The sequence below is a fragment of the Coffea arabica genome, chromosome 8c, assembly GCF_036785885.1.
Source record: "Coffea arabica cultivar ET-39 chromosome 8c, Coffea Arabica ET-39 HiFi, whole genome shotgun sequence".
Classification (NCBI taxonomy): domain Eukaryota; kingdom Viridiplantae; phylum Streptophyta; class Magnoliopsida; order Gentianales; family Rubiaceae; genus Coffea; species Coffea arabica.
In genome coordinates this window covers 44,706,712-44,725,694 of record NC_092325.1, presented here as the reverse complement: position 1 = coordinate 44,725,694, position 18,983 = coordinate 44,706,712, and the positions used below count along the sequence as shown (strand labels likewise).

The following is an 18,983-nucleotide window of genomic DNA, read 5'->3' as shown; positions in this document are numbered from 1 at the left end:
TGGTCCAAGGTTTCCAACTAATTCTAATTAAAACCACCCCTATTAAAAGCCTTCCCACCAATCTCCTCCTTTGCTCCTCAAAATATGGGACCAGCATCTTCTTCTCCTAACTCCTATCTCTCTTTCTTTCCCAATAATATTTTCCTCCTACCTCCGCCCTTCCCCTCCCCCTTCCCACCCCCAATACCAAAAAAAAAAAAAAAAACCATATATGCCAAATTCAATCCTGAACCTCCTTCGCACCATCAACTAGTTGGATTAGTGGTAGTAGTAGTATGTAAGATTATGATGAAGTTTTGTTTGGCTAAAAGCCAACTATGTATGACATGAGACCCTTTCAGTACCTGAACCATCACATTCTGAGGTAGGTGCTACCACGCGCAAGTCACGTGCACAGACCTATAATTACCATCCAATTCTTAATTTTTTGTCTGTTAAAGGCAGGTGGTCCTATAGCCCAAGCTTTCTCCGCCGCTTACCAATTCCTCTCTCTCTCTCCCTCTGCTGTATACGGTGTGTAGATATAGTACCACTAGTACAATGACCTACAAGCTAAGCAAGCATGTTTGATAGTATAGGCGCTACGAGTTATGCCAATTCTTACGTCAACCCTAATACGTTTTGGCTTTTCGTACTTTGGTGGTTTATGGTGGGGAGAGAGGAACAATGCGCACTGCTGCGCACGTTAACCATTTCACTCTGGCTGTAAGCAGAAATTCCCCGGCCTCACGTCATCATCACTCTACGATATGAATTTTCATAATCTTCTGGAGTATACATTTTACATCATCGGCTAGCATTTTATAAATAGGGGATTGGAGCCGGTACGGTTGACGTTTTTAGTACATGTGGTGCGGATGTTGTATTCCTGGGATGTACTTATAAAAGCGATTGTACCCAATTAGTGTATACGTCCTAAGTATGTACTTCCATCATAAACCGCCTCATGTAAAAAGTACGTCGTTTAATTGTATCCATCATAAACCTGCATAACATAAACTTGTATATTCTCTCAAGTCTCGCCTTAATACACGCGTGTATATATTTTGTCATTTTTATTAGTAGTATTTGGATGTAGTATAGATATGCTCTTTTAATTCTTCCATACATATATATATTTACGCGTTTTTTTTTTCTTCTGAAAACGATAACAGTTGTATAATCTATCCTACTCTAAACTACAGGGAAGGAAAAGTCTAAATAGACTTGTGTTAGGGGTTAGCAGATATACAGATTTTACTAGATCAAAGGGCACCATCCTTGGATTTACTAGCAGGTATATATATAATATATGTGTGTGTGTGTGATGTGATTGATACATCATCCATGGTTGTATTGAAGTGCAATGGTAGGTTGGGATGCTTTTGTTTCTGACGATCGATATATATTCCGGTAACAGAGCACCCAGAAAAGTGGGAGGGTGAGAAGCTCTTAGGATTGGCTTGGCCGTTGATTTTCGTCAACTTGCACACTTCACATTTTCAGCTCATCTTTGAAACTTGTTCTACTTCTACCAGTTGGTTAGACTTATGCAGATGCTCATGATTCATGCAGATATAGTACAATTCCATACGCTGTTTTTACTTTTTCAGAGTGGTCCATGAGTACATATGTACATGGCTTATGATCATGGTTTCTTTTGGACCATTCTATAAAGCTATCTCTCACAACCAAATCAGCACTGGACGAGTATGGTACTTGTAACTAGTCACTCTTCTTTTGCAGTTTGATTGGGGAAAATCTTTTGTCTGATTGTGCTTCATATTTCCACAGAATGGACCCATTAATTGCTGGACCAGATCAATTTTCCTCGCCTGCATTTTTCAAAACACAAACGGTTTAATGTGAATAAACGTTGTTGATTAAGGACCAGAGTTTGACTGATGACAACATATGGATGGCCAAACTTTTTCATGCAAGACAAACTAGGAGCGCATATATATATATATATACACACATACATTTTATCTTGCCTTGATCATGTCAGCACCACGTTTTCGTCTTTTTAAATTTATGAAAGTCGTGCTAATTAAATTGTTTGAGCTTGACCTAAATGGAATATTAATAATTCAGAGGAAAGTTGGTACAAACTTATTGATGCAATTGTAAACTCAAATACAGTTTACAAATTACCGGATAGTGATAACTTATCCAGTGCTGCTGTAGAATATGGATAAGAATTAATGCTTTTCTTCCACTTTTGTTTTTCTTTCGTTTTCCCACTTTCACTTTCCTGCATACAAATTGTGATTGAAAGTTAGGAAGTTTATTTCATCAATTTGTATGCTGTACTGTACTCGGTAATCTTGGCTATACTTAAGTAGGACGGAGAAGAAATTAATTACATTGTTTTTAAGTTTTTAGATATTCAATCTAGGTTTACCCTTTTTTTTTTCTTCTTAAGCATGGAAAGAATGGGGTGTTAAAAGTGGGGATTTAACTCTCGTTGCCCATTTTTCTTTTTAATTTTTGTTTTCACGAGGACAAAACTCCAAGCGACACGCCTTTTTACACATTTGTGTTCAATTTATGTATGGGATAATTTCACAAACCTTCCCTGAAGTATCTAATAATTGCAAAGAGCTCCTCTCAAGTTTTAGAAATTATACCTAGTTCTCTTGCTTTTGCTATTTAGGTAACAAGATAGACCCGTCAGGTTAGATTTTTTCTCAAATACCTTAAACTACCTTTGTTCTATTAAAAAAAAAAAAGAAAATTAGTTTCCTCAACACTTTCTTCCAAATTTGCAATGGCAACACCACCAAGCAAACACTTCAAACTCCAACGCCAAACCTAATAATTTCCAAATCTAATAGTTTCAGCAACTCCAAAAATCCTAATCTTCGTCTTATAATATCATCTCAGTCTAAATGTTTTTGAAAAATAATTTTTTCCTTGGTAACCAATAATTAAACTCACACTCTAAACTTCAATTCAATACCCAGCACTGTCACAAAATAAAAACTAATCTAACCTACCACCACTAGTAGAACAATACTCTAGCCTCCACAGAAATATATATTAACATCGTAAAACAGAGTAAAGCCATCCCATGACAAAACCAGAACCAACAATATTGATCAAGTAAAGAAAATCAAATGCATTTATTAACATCCTACACAAGTTTTCAAGATAATAATCAACCCAGTAATTTTTCACTAACCCATCCTCTTCCATGCTTCTTAGTTATCAATTGCATTATTAATTTCTTTATCATCACTACAAGCATGTTTATTTCTCTTTGGTGGACAACGAAATGTGCTCTTGCAAATAAAAGGGAAAATGACCTGTTTCATCCCTCACATTTCGCAAAAATATTCTTTTTGTCCCTCACTTTTAAAATGAAGCAAATTCATCCCTGACATTTAAAAATTAAAACTATTACATCCCTGAACCTAATTTTCAATCTGAATCAAACCATCTAATAACCCAGTAATAAATTTCGAAAATAGAATTGATAGATCATTCGGTCACCTTCATCGTATTCACATGACATTTATTAAACCAAAAAAATAAAAATTATAACATAAAAGGCCATTCTTTGTCTTGGAATAGTAGAGTTTTTTTTTTTTTATAAATCTTTTCATGCACCATTAGTATATCCACTTGCGAATCTAGATGTGTATCATAAATATAAAATTTGATGTTTAAATTTAAATTAAAATAATATAGCAATACATAAAACTGTCAGTGTATACAATGATAATGTAGAAAAGATTAATCTTTCTTTTTATATTATAATTTTTTATTTTTTTTTAGGTTCATTAAATTTTACATGAATATCAATTTGAGTTAACCAAGTGATCTACCAATTACACCCCCAAAATTTATAATCAGGTTGATTGGTGGTTTGATTCAGATTGAAATTTGGGTTCAGGGATGTAATAATTTTAGTTTTTAAATGTCAAGGACGAAATTGCTTCATTTTAAAAGTGAGGGACGAAAAGAATATTTTTGTGAAATGTGAAGGATGAAACCGATCATTTTCCCCAAATAAAATAGTGCCATATTCATCACGTAAATAAAGATGATTATGGTATGGTAGGTCATCATTAAAATAAACAGAGATGTGAATATAGAGAAAAGGCAAAAGGAAAGGAAAGACAGAGAAACAATAAGAGAAAGGAAGAAAGAATCATTACTTACAAGAGTAAGAGAAAGGGAGAAAGAAGGAATAACTATTGGTGGAGAACAAAAGAGATGAGATTTCTTTTTCTTTTTTCTTTTTCTTGATTTTATTTAACCCTTGCGTTATATTGTGAATTATTTATTAAGTGAAGGACATTATAGTCATATTATCACACCAACAGAAGTCAATATAATTTCTTAAATCCGAAGGGAGTTGAGTGAAATTGTCTAAAAATTCAGGGGAGGTTTGTAAAATTATCCCTTTATATATATATGTGTGTGTGTGTATTAAATTGAAACTTCCATTCAAGAAGAGTTAAAGGGCATCAAGTAATTTAGAGGTTAAAATACGAGTCAGCGTATTTGTATATTTGTTTAATAGTTACGCAATTCAGATTGAATCCAGGCCACATGTCTGAGAAAATCCAAGGTGTGACAACTAGCCCTTTTCTCTCAATTAGTGGTAGGAGCATTTGGGTTTCTGATTCGTTCCAAAGGAAGTGCAATTGGCCGACTTCTTCTGTTTGCTCTATTTAGAAACACCTAATTTGTTTAATCATCCGTCCTTAGGTTTAGACGAGAAAGCGTGCTTACTGGGATTAGGTACATCTACAACTTAGGACGTCCCTTCATGCAAGGTAAAACACCTTTTGACAAGATAAGCACGGAAAAGATTATGCCAGTAACCTATATATCTCTAGAACATCTCTAAAATCATGTTCAATTGTAACACCGCCTAAAAGTTTGATTTTTCTAATACACCTTTATCCAAATACAAATTGGTTGGTGCACAAGAAATCAAAAGAATTGCTTGGTCAAAAAATTTAAAAATTAAAAGCTACCTCACCATTTTGAAGGTGAGCTGAGAAAATCTAATCAATGCAGCAAAATCGTAGGTTTCAAATTAATAGGGTAAAATACCAAAAAAATTTTCTATGGTTTGATAAATGTTCAATTTAACTCTCTCTGGTTTGAAAACTTTTACTATAACTCCTTGTAGTTTCAACTAAATTGAAAATTGGACAAAAAACTTCAAATCTAAGGTTGTGTATGAAATGTCAATATTGCCCATACTATACATGAGATGCTTTCCATTCAATTTTCAATTTAGTCGAAATCGTAAGGAGTTATAGTGTAATTTTTAAAACTAGAGGGAGTTCAATTGAACATTCGACAAACCATAGAGAGTTCATGTATATAGAGGCAATATTGGCATTTCATGTATAACCATTAGATTGGATGCTTTCCATCCAATTTTAATTTAGTTGAAATCATAGGGAATTGTAGTGTAGGTTTTCAAATCAGAGGGAGTTAAATTGAACATTTAATAAATCACAAGTAGTTTTTTGGTATTTTAGGAAAAATACTTAAAGGATTAGAGAACGCAAAATTTATTTTTTTCAAGTTCGAGGGCGTGTAGAAGTATGGATGCAGAATATTCGCATATGCCATTGTTGAGTATTACATGTTTTGGAGGGGGAGGGAATGTAATTAATTACTGGATTAGTTTTTAATAGATTAATCTTATGATTTAAATTGCCATTGACCATTGTCTACCTAGTGAATGTCTTATTATTTGACCTAGATCCTTTGGAATAGTTTGTTCAATGGGTGCCAATGACTTAGTTTGTTCAGGATCCTCTTCCCGTCATTTTGCAAATATAATTCTTTAAGAAGATTTACATCTCCAAAGTGTGGTACCATATATTCACCATTCATCATAGCATGAGTTTTCGTCATGCATGTCCAATTGCCTCCCTCTTCATTAACATTCCTTCAAAAGTATGACCGGCATCCTAAACCACATTCTCGTCTCTCAATCAATCCTGTTCCTATGCTCTTGTCCTTGACTATTTCATTATTCTTGTCCATCCCGCTATACTTCCTAACCATTTTTGGGGTTAATTTAAATTTAGTAATATTAATCATTTGCTTTGGGTGTACCTTAGATCTAGACCATTACTCTTGCCAGTTCTAGAACTCTTAATCCGTGTTATGTTATCAGACCAAGGACAGTCGCTGTATCTGACTATCACAGTCAAAGAAAGGCCAGGTTGATGATTTGTGGCTGGAATAAATTAACCTCCCCAAAAGAAAAGTTAACCCTTCGTAATTAAAGATTGAAAGATTTGGCTGATGATTGTTTAATTAAGCATACTAATCTATGGAGAAAGAATTAAGCAATTAAATTTGGGCAAGATAACTGTTTTTTTTTTTTTTTGAGCTAGATAGTATATAACTTATAATTAACGTGTAGGAAAATTATCATGTGAATACCCTAAGAGTAAAAGGTCTTAAGTTCTAGTCCTGATATATTATACTAGTTTTATTAGTTGCCACTTGATCCTAATGCAACACAGAAGAAAATAGAAGCCATGTATTCCTAGCTAGGTCATATAATTAAGGCACAAAATCAAAGAAGTTTAGAACTAAATTACAAAAAAGGCATGGCAATAATATGTTAATGATTCATGCTTAGGTTGCGTATAAAAAAAAAAAAAAAATTCACTCTAGAATTAGGACTAATAATGCAATCACTTGTATTTGTTTAATCGTTGATAACCCTCTGAGAACGACATTTGCAATTTGGCAGAAGTGTGTGTTGTGTTATATTAGACCACTTATATACGTACAGAGGGGCCTACTTGGGAAAAAATTAAGTTAAATGCTGAGTTGTGTAATGATGAATTTTAGATATTAATGGTCTTCGTATTTGTTAAGAATCTACTAGTTTTCTCCGCAACATCGATCGAAACTAAACACTCCAATTTTGTTGTTGATGGTTCGACTGTCAAGATCCTTTGGTGCTTGCATAACTCCAAGCTCGCGAGTCGCCAATCAAATGGAATCCATAAATGGTGTTGATCAAGTTCATGGTTACAAAAGTGGATGCACAAGAGCAGTAAAGTGACAAACGAAGATCGTCTTTAAAATTGGTACTGATAATGAAAGAATGGATTGAAATGATCTCTAAACAATGATAAGATTTCCGTTTTTGCTGCTGTCTGCTTTACAAACTATAAAGTTGAATCGACCTGTTTATTTGGGAAAAAGAAAAGAAAAGAAAAGAATTTCTATGTGATTCACAACAGTAACCAGAAGAATCTTCTCGGTTTTATGCAGTATATATACATACGTGTGTGTGTGTATATATATATATATATATATATATATATGCGCGATGCTCGAGTAGTTGAAAAAAAGGACGACAAAGGTTTTTTTTCCTTCTCTTAATTTGTGTGCATATCTTACGTATATAAAGCGTGCAAAGCCTTATGAATAGTGCAGATGAGCCGGTTATGCCGTGATTGTTGTGGCTTTGAGGGGCATTTGGGTCTTTTGCTGATGGGTGGCAGTGGCTCTGCTGAAAATTCACTACCGTCCGCGTGCTATTCTTGGACAGGAGCAATTTTGTCTGTGAGTTGAGCTGGATGCAGCTCGCACCGCTTCAGAGTTTTCCGACCCATTACTTTTTCTTATTGTTTTCTCAACTTTGTCTCCATTATTTCCTTTTATTCTTTCCTTTGCCTTCTCTACCAGGTGTTTTTTCCGTTCCTCGTTCTCCTGTCTTTTTTCTTAGCCTTCTCTGGGCAGTGTTTTTTCCTTTCCTTGTTTTCCTGTTGAATTCTCTGCTAGACTGCAAATAATTGATTCTAGGAAGAAGCAGCCATTACTTCTTATTGGGATTTGTTTCTTATTTGCATGTATGGATGGAGGACGACAATGATTCCTGATGCTTAGTCTTGCTGTAATTACGCCGTATGTTGCTTACGATACCTCTTTTTCCCCTTTTTAACGCATGATCTTGTTTGGAAATGTTTTACCACATCTGCCATTTTATCAGGTGGTACTTTACCTATTTCTTCTATAAATGTATCTTTTTATCCTATGCTCCTATGCCTTACATAGAAAATTGCAGAACTTGAAAAAAATTAGCACTCGTATTAGCACTCGTTCCATCATTTTAACATTCTTTTTGTTTGTATTAAAGCTTTTGAGTCATAATTAAGATTGTCATTAAATCTATTCATCAATATTTCCGTTCCCCATGCACATACATGAACACTATATCTAACAAAGGGCAAAAAACACGACCGCGTGCAGTAAATTAACAAATCCTACTAGAGCTTCTCTTGTCATTTGAACTACTCTTTCCACACTCCAATTTTTTAGACTGATACCCATGGTAGTAAATTAACAAATCCTAGCTACCTGACGCAGAGCGTCAGGGCAGAAAACCTAGTATATGATAAAATGAATGACCCGAATCTAAAAATTAGCAATGAGGTCCTTAGTTTGACTATTAAAATCCCCTCTTTCCCTCTCCCGATCTTACAAGCGGTTTAGAGTTTTATCTTGAACGTACCGAGAGTCGAAAAATGATGAATGAGAAATTTGTATTCCGCATTTCATTTACATTCATAATTTGGACGCCAAGTTTTTATATCAAAAAGAGATCTAGCTTCTATTTACTACCAGGCAATGATAACTATTATTCTATTCCAAATAATATTAATTAGTGGCATTTTCTTTACCCCCATTGATATCAATATCTATTGTTATGTTGAGTAAATTGAAGAAACTTTACGTATTTGATCACCATAAATCTAAAGTTTGGGCAGAGCCGATGATCTTATAGGTATCGTTTAATTTTAACTAAGCTATGAACATGATCCACAAGTTCAGATGATAGGGTGGTGGGATCGATAATTAAGGTAATCATTTTCATGACATTCATTTACAAGGGGAATCACAAATGCCCTATACCTACACATGAAAGCTACTTCTTGGAAAAGGAATGGAAGAATCCTCTATTTTAGGATGACCATTTCTCTCTCTCTCTCTCTCTCCTTTTTTTTTTCTCTTTGAAATATTTGTTCATGCACAGTATAAACATAAGACCCCAAGAAAAATTTTAATTTTTTGGGGGTTTTGTGCTTTTTAGGTTGTGTTTGGCATTTCTGGAAGGTCCAATCCTGTTAAATGAGAAAAAGGGGCATTAGTTTGTAGGTAGTCAATCGAGCATGCGTAAAACGATTGTTCACTTGAATCCACCCGGTCCCCCATCTTCACTGTATTATCATCAATTGGGTACTAATTACCTTGGAAACAAGTGTTAACTAAAAGGTCCACCTCTAGATTATTCTGATGGTTTTTTGTTGTATTGACTTTAGTAATCTGGCCCCATGGGATTGAATTCCGTGTGCATTTAGAGAGCTCATGTACCCCTTGATTTGATGTACTATCTAACACTAGCGTCAAATATTTTATGATCCTTCCAGTAACAAAGGCCGCGAGCCCCAAAAAAAAAAAAAAAAGAGAGAGATAGATAGAGCGGCTCAAAATGGTGTGACGAATAATTATCTAATTTATTATTTAAATTTGAAATACGTAAAATAACAAAATTGAGCTCCTCGTGCTAAACATTCTTTTTTTTTATCGAGACAATAACTGTTGTATAACCTATTCTATCCTACACTAGAGAGGAGAGGGAGCCTAAAGAAACTTATATTGGGGATTAGGAGTGAAGATATATCTTACTAGACCAAACGGATGCTCTGACATCATCCTTGAATTTTTTTCACTGCAAATGAGATTTGAACCCTCACCTACAATCCAAGAAAGAATTTAAGTCCCATTTGATGGCCATTGAGCCAAGCTCAATGATTTCTCGTACTAAACATTCAAGATCGATCGATCGAGAGAGAGAGAGAGAGAGAGGATGCGTGTGTGTCTGTGCGTACGCGTGCATGTATGACCTTTCACACACCAAAAGAAAAAAAAAAACAAAGAAGCAGTCACAAACATTTTGATGATACTTATAGAAAAGTGTTTATGTTTTTATTTTTTTACGATAAGTAGCATTTAAAGCAGCGTGTTAAATCATTTTGGTTGATTGGATGCTCAGCAAATCAGGGTGGAGCATGAACTGTAGTAGGATGTACCATCAACACAAGCGAGGCAAGTAGCAAGGGAGGAAATCTTATCTACAATTATTAAATAGATGGAGCTGTCATCTAGTGTTAGTATTTGAAACGCTAAGTAAAGATTTTCTGCTCAAAATTAGGGGGAAAAACACCAAACTAGAAGAAACAATCCGACAAGGCTTCTAGAACTCAAAAAAACTTTCCAACCTTTTTGAAAATTAAGCATGACTTTTTGAAAAAAGTTAAATAAAATAAAAAACATTGGCAAACACATCAGCCATCAAAGGGTATAAACAGTAGACTAGTAGTATATAAAAGTTATATGGCTGGACCGCCATGACCGATGCTTTTCACGCACTACTGAAAGCCTGCATAAAGGCGGAGCTAGCAGACTTGGCCGCGGGGCTGGTGTTGCGTATTGTGCACTCACTGTGCTGCTGCCGATTTGTGTTTTCTTTTTTTTTTTTTTTAAGAAAAATTTTTTAAGAAACCTGACTCTCCAAAAAAGAAGGAAAAAATTCAAAAGGTTTTCTAGTTTTTTCCCCCCCCCTCTTCATTTTCCTACTATTTTTCGTGAGAAGCCAGAGAACACTTTCCAGAAAAAGGGTACTTCTTAAGCTATTAAACACCTCCCCCACTTTCCATTCAATTGGCGCAAAGCTTAATCCGTGGAAAGTCCCCGTTTGGCAGGTAGACTTGAAAGCTTGTCTGCGTTATAGCAGTCTAGTTTGAAAGGGGTAAAGTTTATACTACTATCATTTTCATTGTAAATTGACGCATCCTTCATTTGTAGCATTTACATTTTAAGAGTTATATAAGGTCTAAATTCATATTAGAGAGATACGGATTTAGGCTTTCTCGTTTTATATTTGTAAGTGTTGAGCGACAAAATGTGTTTGGATTGCATTTTTCATGGAAAAATTACTATAGCGATTTGATGTATGTGAGGGAAAAAGGTAATAGGGAAATGTGATTACGGAAAACGACGTAATTTCTTGAAACGTTTTTAGCCAAAAAAAAAAAAATTAAAGTGATCGTGGTTCATTTCACTCATATTTAGCATTTGTATTAGAGGGTAGGGTGTTGGAGAGTTTGATCATCAATGCATGTAAAGGAGATTTGCAATCAAGCCATGTTTGTCTTTTGAGCTTCTTTAGCAGTATTGGCCCAGGGCTGCTGGAAAGTGATGCAAAATTGATAGTACTCAGTAGAGGGCAAAGTTAAAAAAAAAAAAAAAAAAGAAATTTAATACTATTAATCAATGGCCAAATAGTAATATTTAATTTCTCCTATCATAGTTGTCCAATTGTGCCGTGTCATTACCTTCCAAAACAGCATTATACCGCGAGGACTAAATGCTAAAGCCAAATTGAAACTGGATTACTTGCGGAAACAGCTGTACTAAAAGAAATGGAAAATTTAGACCAAGAATGTCAAAGTCTACGGACCCACCAAAAAAAGATTTTTGTTTTCAACTCTAGTAATGACTTTTTATTGAAATAATTAACCCTAATCCCAGATTAATCTCCAAAAGCCGGCAACTCTTGAAGGCAACTCAGGGACTTAACTACCCAACCCAAACCCCTCCCAGAGCGGATGTGGGACTACTAAACTATGACTGTAGAGCACCTGCTACTAAGTGTGTACTAACTACCAATACCAAAAAAAGATAAAAACCACAGAAAACAAGAAACAATAAGAAGATGCTGCTGAATCGTTCTCCCCAGTTGGTCTTATATGTATTGCCTTTTTTACTGGAATGTTCAGTCCCTCCGGAGTCCACATTGGCAATTTTCGAATATTATTATAATACATCCATAAATTATTCCATATTTACTGCTGCCTCCCTACTAATTATTATATTTGCCATGAATTAAAAGATTATTTTTGTTCCCACAAATGGTATTAGAGTAACATAGATCATGATTCATGAATGCTTGTGGATAAGGTTTCTTCAGCATTTCCAGCATAAGAAAGCTAAATTCTGAGAATTAGTCAAGCTACAACCAGCCTTCATTTATTCAAGGCAAGATTTGCAATTTTTTGTATTGGATACTAATCATCAAATTTTATGGGTTTTATGTTTTGATCTTTCGTGCCTTTGTACCAAAATTTCAATTCAGGTCAACCTGTATTTCCTCAAGAGAGTGTGATACAGCTAAAACATCATCGATTCCTTTTTAATATTCTTTTATTTATTTACTTTTTTCAGATACATATATCACACATCAGAATATCCTGATCTTTACTGGTTGTAGTTTTCCGTTCTTGGCTGCCTTAAATCGTGTAAAAAAACATAATAACATGAGGAATGCTTCACAGGAAAATCAAAGGAAAGAAATATAGTATATGAGAGGTATATTTAACCAAAAAAATGGCTATGGGAATGTATGTTTTATAGACCGACATTAATTGGATATGCAAGTTTTATAGACTGACAGTTTAAGATAACGGGTCTACATATTTATCAACTGATCTCAAAAATGATGGCACTGATCATCTGAACTCAATCCCTTTATAAAGTCTAGCTAGTAGACCCGAGCTTCAGTCTAGGATTTTCTTCCAGACCAATAAAAGCACCCTCTCTCATGCAGACTTGTTTTTGTGCAATTCGTTTGCCTTTTTACGAGAAACATATTATAGTACTTCAGACAAGAGTAGCTCTAGACTTCTTTGTCACCCACCAAATTCCGGTACTCGTTTACAGTTCACATACGAAGGACTATATTTAAAGAACATGACCACCAATTTTACAGAACGTGCACGTATTGCTCCTAACGAAGAAGAAAGTGCATGCATATATACTTCCCTATTTGGACTAGAGGTGCATAATTAGTTTGAATAATTTTTTTTCATACAAGTGATATATACAATGACGGAATTAGATGCATGCGATTTGTGCAAAATTTATAGTTTAAATTTAAATTTCACGCATATGTGTCACGTATCAAGACCTGCTAATGTACCCACTGTCGATATAGCAAATATTAATTCAATTTTTGTCTGTTGAAACTCGAATGATTCCATCATAGACTTTCTTGTGAGTAATATAGCTACAGCATTTAAAAAATACAGATGTTGTACTGGTAAAGAGAAAAAGCAAAGATAAGAGAAAGCGTTCGTATGTGATACATCGAAAGTGTCGAGGTAAAATGTCTCACTTTCTCTCCCTCATCAGCATATTCTTCATGAAGTTACTCCTTCCTTGAGACGAAAAGAAGAAGTGACCGACACGAGTAAACAAATCAAATCATCTGGCCCATTTCGAATCATAATACAGCAAACACTTGCCTGTCAACATGCACTTTTTGTCTATTAATCAACTCAAAACTGTTCCGTTTGGATTAGAACGTTTTTAGGGGTATTTTTTGAAATTTTTTACTATAATAATGCTTATGAAAAATTTTTATTATAAATATTTTTTTGAAATATTTGATGCACTGCACGGATGAGTTTTTTTTTTAAAAAATATTTAATATACTATATATATGAATTATTTTTATTTATATATTACTGTAATACTATATTTAAAAAATTTATTTCTTGAAAAATAGGCCAATCCAAACGTTGCTGCCTAAAATTTGCTTAGGTCCCTCTAAGCTTGGCCGCGCATGCCACTATCTATATTATACAAAATATACTGAGCTGATTTTTCAAGTCAAATTAAGGCGTTCGAGTTGAGTATTCACTGCACGAATGTCTCATAAGATAATGAGTGTATGTGTTTGGAATAACAAAGAAGTTGTCTTGGAAATTTTTGTGATGCCATCATCGGGTGATGATGAGAGAACTTTCTTGCTACGTGACAACTTAGTTGCTACGTATTTTGAGTCATCTTTGTTTGATTAAATTAATCAAACATCAATTATCTTTCTTTTTCTAATGCTACTAGCTAGGCCTCTTGAATTCATAGGCTCTGAAATCTAACATATCGAGAAAAACAAGATCCATCTTCATCTTCACCTTCCCGTTTCCAATTAATCAACTTGGGATGTCAAATCCTTTTCTTTTGTGGTTCATGTGTTCGATCTTTTGAGGGATGACTTGACCGAATTTGGATTGATATTTTTAGAAATTTTTGTAAAAAAAATATATACGATAATAATTTAATATATATAAAATAAAATAATAATTAAAAAATATATTCACAACAAATATAAAAATTTTTCTACGAAGACTAACAGTCCAAACAAGTCCACGTGAGACCAAACAAGCCAAAGCAAATAATAACCTACGAAAACAAGGGAGCCGCCCATGCTAATGGCTCTTGGCCAAGATTTTTCCTGGGCCATCGTCATATAGCTACCAAAGGAAAGAGGTAAATAAGTTCATATCACTTGGGACAAAAGGTAAGTAAGTTATGAGAATCGGGATCTCCTCCAAAATGTAAACAAATGAGCTCAACAAGTAAAAGCAAATATTACTTAAAAAGAAATAAAAAGAGAAAACTTTAATATCTAAGATGAGCGAACACACTAATTTATTTTTTTTTTAATCAACATGCATGCTAATCGGGACTTTAGGTCGTTTGCTTTCGAGATACATTAAGAAAAACCTATTCTTCAACAACCATTATTGAAGATATTCTTGATCAGTTGAAATAGATTTGCTGTGCAAAAGTTTACCAAAAAGTTGCCAGTAATCAATTGTGGTGATCCTTTTAGGAGGGTGTCAAAAATCAAAAGACAAGAAATGCTGGAGCAGACCAAGTGAGTAATAGGATATACATATAGTAACCCTTTCTAGGGCCCATCTCGTATGAATGTGTATCAACGAAAGATATATCTGTGTTACGTATTAATTTGAAAATTATGGAGAAAAGGTTGTATATTTGGAAAGCAACTGCTGCTTCTAGATGGTTGACACTGAAACAGTCTCAAGTTGATAGGTTGCTTTGCACTTTTTGCTTGATAGAACAAAAGTTTTATATAAAACAATGAACTTAAAAGGAAATATATAGTTTTTCGGGGAAAAAATATACGCAAGGACGCAGTCAGAAAAAAAAAATTTTTAACAACATCCACCCAAAACTCCAAATGTGACAGCCCCACCTTCCCCTAAGGCGAACTAAAGGGGTTAGCGGACTGCCTGCCCAACTCTCGCCAGGACTACGGAACAGATTAGAGCTATCTATAGCGATCCGGAACTTACAAACGAGCGTAAACAAGTCAAAATGGTAAAATAACCCTAAATAAAAAAATGAAATCCGGAGTCGGCCATGAATAGTAACTGACCCGTCAGAACCCAGCCGAAAAGCTAACAAACATACACAACTGAACTTTAGCGTTTACAAATCAAAATGACATACAAAAGCTTTCAAAAGTTAATACATAAACACGGTTTGCCAAATCAGAAGAGAAAACGCCCCAAAAATACACTTAGGGTTTTAATACATGAGCTATACAAAAGATATGTTCAATTAGCTCAATTTGGCAGCCATTTGTCAAGTCCAGACCAAAAGTGTTTATTTTCCTGTAAGGAAAACAAAAGGGAACAGAAAGGGGTGAGCTTGCGCTCAATGAGGTACCAAACATATAGCAGAAAAATCATGGCATTTCACATTTAACAAATCAGATACACATGCCAGATGTAAAGCAAAGGAACCAATGATTCAAATCAGAAGGATACGGGTGGCTCTCAGGAGCCAAATTTCCAGCGCAGTACTTGATCCAAACCGGTTGACTCTCCGTCAACGTATATAGAACCAAACGTCCGTAGACCCCTCTTTACACCGAATTCCGTCCACCAAACACCCCTTTACCGGACCCGCTCACCGTAACCGAACAGAAATGGTAATACTCGAGTATACCGGAATCAAGGGTCTCAATACCCAAAATCCCCGAACAGACTACCGTGGTTCGTTATCTAATCGTCCAGGCCCTTGCCGGCCCGACTCGAATAACTTAGCCACAGGATTGAGCTCATAGGTCATAGAAATCCGAACAGATGCAGACACAGATAACAGATCCAGATACAGATACAAGATAGCAGATTCAGATAGCAGATTCAGACGGCAGATTTAGATAGGCACTCAAAATTGGCATATGAACAGATAGAAGAACGAGTGTGATAAAGTACACCCTCGTCTCTATTTTATCAAAACAGTATTTGGCTTCAATAGTCATAAATCAAGTATTCAGATATTCAGATATTTCACATAATGGGTAGCAGGTAGTGGAACACTCACCGATTCAACTTCAAAAAGTTTCACTTCAGATTGGCCTTAATCGCCAAGAAACCCTAAAATAATCAAAATAAACCAATTGAAGGTTTTACTTCCAGAATCGAGTAAACAGAATGCACAAGTGAGTCTCGACTACACGTCGTACGCCTTGCCAAATAAATACTAATGCAAGAATGCAAAAACATGATTCCCTTGGAAACGAAAAGGTAGCATGAAGACCTAGGCGCAAACAACCCAAAAGCCTTTCATTCTACCAAAAGGCAAACCCAACTTAAAGGAACCAAACGGCCTAGAAAATCGGGCAGCACTTCCCCTAAATTTCTTACTTTTCCAGCCATTAAGGCTTCATTCTATCCTCAAATCAGTCCCAACATCTCACACAAAATTCATCTCATTTCCCAAAAGCCGTTCGCTAGGCTCAACGTGGTACAAGTACAAAAGTTGACTAGGAAACAACCGAAATGAAAGCAAGCCCTAAAAGAGACTCGATAACGAGTCATAAACCAATGCCAACCACAACCCCAATAAGGTTTCATATGCATAAATGAGCATAATAGCAAACCAGAAATTAGAAAATGGCCTTAGTCTTGGCCCCAAATAGAAAACTGTTTTGCCCTTATTATGCGGTAATGGTGTAAAATTCTCTACGGTTATCGGATGGGGGTGCAAGACCCACCGTTTCGAAGTTATGAAACAGGGCTACAACAATGTAGAAGGTCACTCAATCCAGTTCCTGGCTCAACTAGGTCAAAAATACGAAATACTATACCAGAATTCCCAAAACAGGTTTGCAAAACGCAGAAAACTGTAATCGGTATATCTCAGTCCATACTAGTCCAAATGCCGAAATTCCAAAGGCATATGTTAGCTAAGACATTCAGGTACATTTCATCAGAAGACACCAACTTCAAAATCCAAACCAAAACCAGTCAAAATGGCCAATTACTATCGCAGTTTTCGCATTCTGTCCAAAGCAGAACAGCTACAGTAATTTCGTCATAACTCATTCTACATTAATCCAAATGCCCTGAAATTTTACAGGCACCTTAACTACATCAATACCTACAACTTTCATGTTTTGAGCAAAGTCTAATTCGGCCTCTAACCCAGTGATCTAAAACCGGACAGAATTGGGAATAATAAGAACCCTAACTTTCCATTTTCCATCCAAATCCAAAATTGATTGCAAATACTTATCAAACATACCTACTAGAGCCATTATAGTCCATTGTCAATCATCAAAGATGGCCACAACATTCATTTCATATTACACCAGAAAATTCATCACAAAATGGAAAACTTCACCAAAACTCTTCAAATCAAGAAATAAATCATATATTCCAACACTTATGCCACCATTAAGCACAAAATAACCATCATTAAGTATAAGGAAGTAGTAAAACATCACTTACCTAAGAACAAGAGGTGTAGAGAGGTTGGCCACCTTAGAGCTTCAAACAAACTTCACTACAACCCTTACTAGCACTAGAAGATAGGATTTTATGGAGTGAAATCTAGTCTAAGCTTTTGGTTATGGAAGATTGAACCAAATGGAAGCTTGCAAAATGATGAAGTTCTCTTCCTTCTTGAGGTAAGAGGGCCGGCCATCCAAGGTGAGAAAATGGGGATTTTTTGTGAAATTTTTAGATATTTAACCAATTTTGGTCAAAAGTCAAAAAAAAGTGAATAGTGTTCCATAAGCTTCAACCCATAAGATGGTGACACTTGTCACACCATTAATGCAATCCTATCCTTTCTTTTCTCTCTCACATCAATCATTTCACACACTCTACTTATCTCTTAACACCCGATAAATTTTACACAGTATCTGGAATTTAACCTAATTGGCCGAATTTTTTCGAACTTTTCGCACTAGTGGGTCCCACGTCTGATATACGTTCTTAATTTCTCAAAATCTATTCGTTACAAGAAAAATCATCTAAAAACTATATTTACTCGTAAAATCCACTAAGAAAATATTTCTAAGCCAGAAAATGCAGAAATCATGCCATTAAAGGAAATAAACCCTAAGAAAATTATTAGGGATTTACGGGTTCTCACACCAAAAAGGTTCAAGATTTGATGAACAAATACGTCTCTTTGCATATTTTCACAGGAAAATTTAAGGAATAGAAGAATTTATTAAATTGTGCAAGTATGATCATGCTTATATTTGTTGTGAGCGATCAAGTCCTTTCATATGCATGTACGAATGAAGATTCACCGTTGAATATTTTTGAAATTACTGGAATAAAAAAAAACCTTAAATTTCTCTCTTCCACAAGAATAAATAAAAAAAAAAAACAAAGAAAGAACTGATTGAGACTTGGACTTGTGTGAATAAATTAAATTGCACAGCCGGACTTGTAAAGCCAAAGATGCTACAAATTGAATAGTTTTTGGCGTCTTAATCGTGGATGTGTGATACTAATTTCATGTGCATTTGGTTGGAATTTAAGGAAGCTGTTTCTGAGGAAATGCATATCAGTTTGCTGTATTGGTTTAGCTCTACGTGAAACTGTCACCCTGATGCATTTGATTAGCGCCAAATTCTGGGCTAAATCCACGCAATTTACCAATCGTCAAATTTAGTTTTTGCAGAGTAATTTAAGGCTTAAGGTGGTGCTCAACTTGCCCCACTGAGATTAACAAAATGCTAATTTCTAGAATTCGTCAAACAGATTGGTACGTGTACTATCGAATAGAGATAAAACGGCTTAATCTCTTTTTTTATTTTTTATTTT

The 18,983-nt window shown here is 35.1% G+C and overlaps 1 long non-coding RNA gene across 2 annotated transcripts; it reads right to left on the bottom strand.

Annotated features, from left to right (window-relative positions):
• Positions 1–15,215: 15,215 nt before the first annotated feature.
• On the bottom strand, positions 15,216–17,839 carry LOC140013213 (uncharacterized). Of its 2 annotated transcripts, XR_011820281.1 has the most exons (3): positions 17,652–17,839; positions 16,243–16,295; positions 15,216–15,527 (listed from the first exon to the last, which is right to left on the bottom strand). It is a non-coding gene; the product is annotated as an uncharacterized lncRNA (long non-coding RNA). The 2 variants fall into 2 exon arrangements; XR_011820282.1 differs by lacking the exon at positions 16,243–16,295.
• Positions 17,840–18,983: the final 1,144 nt, after the last annotated feature.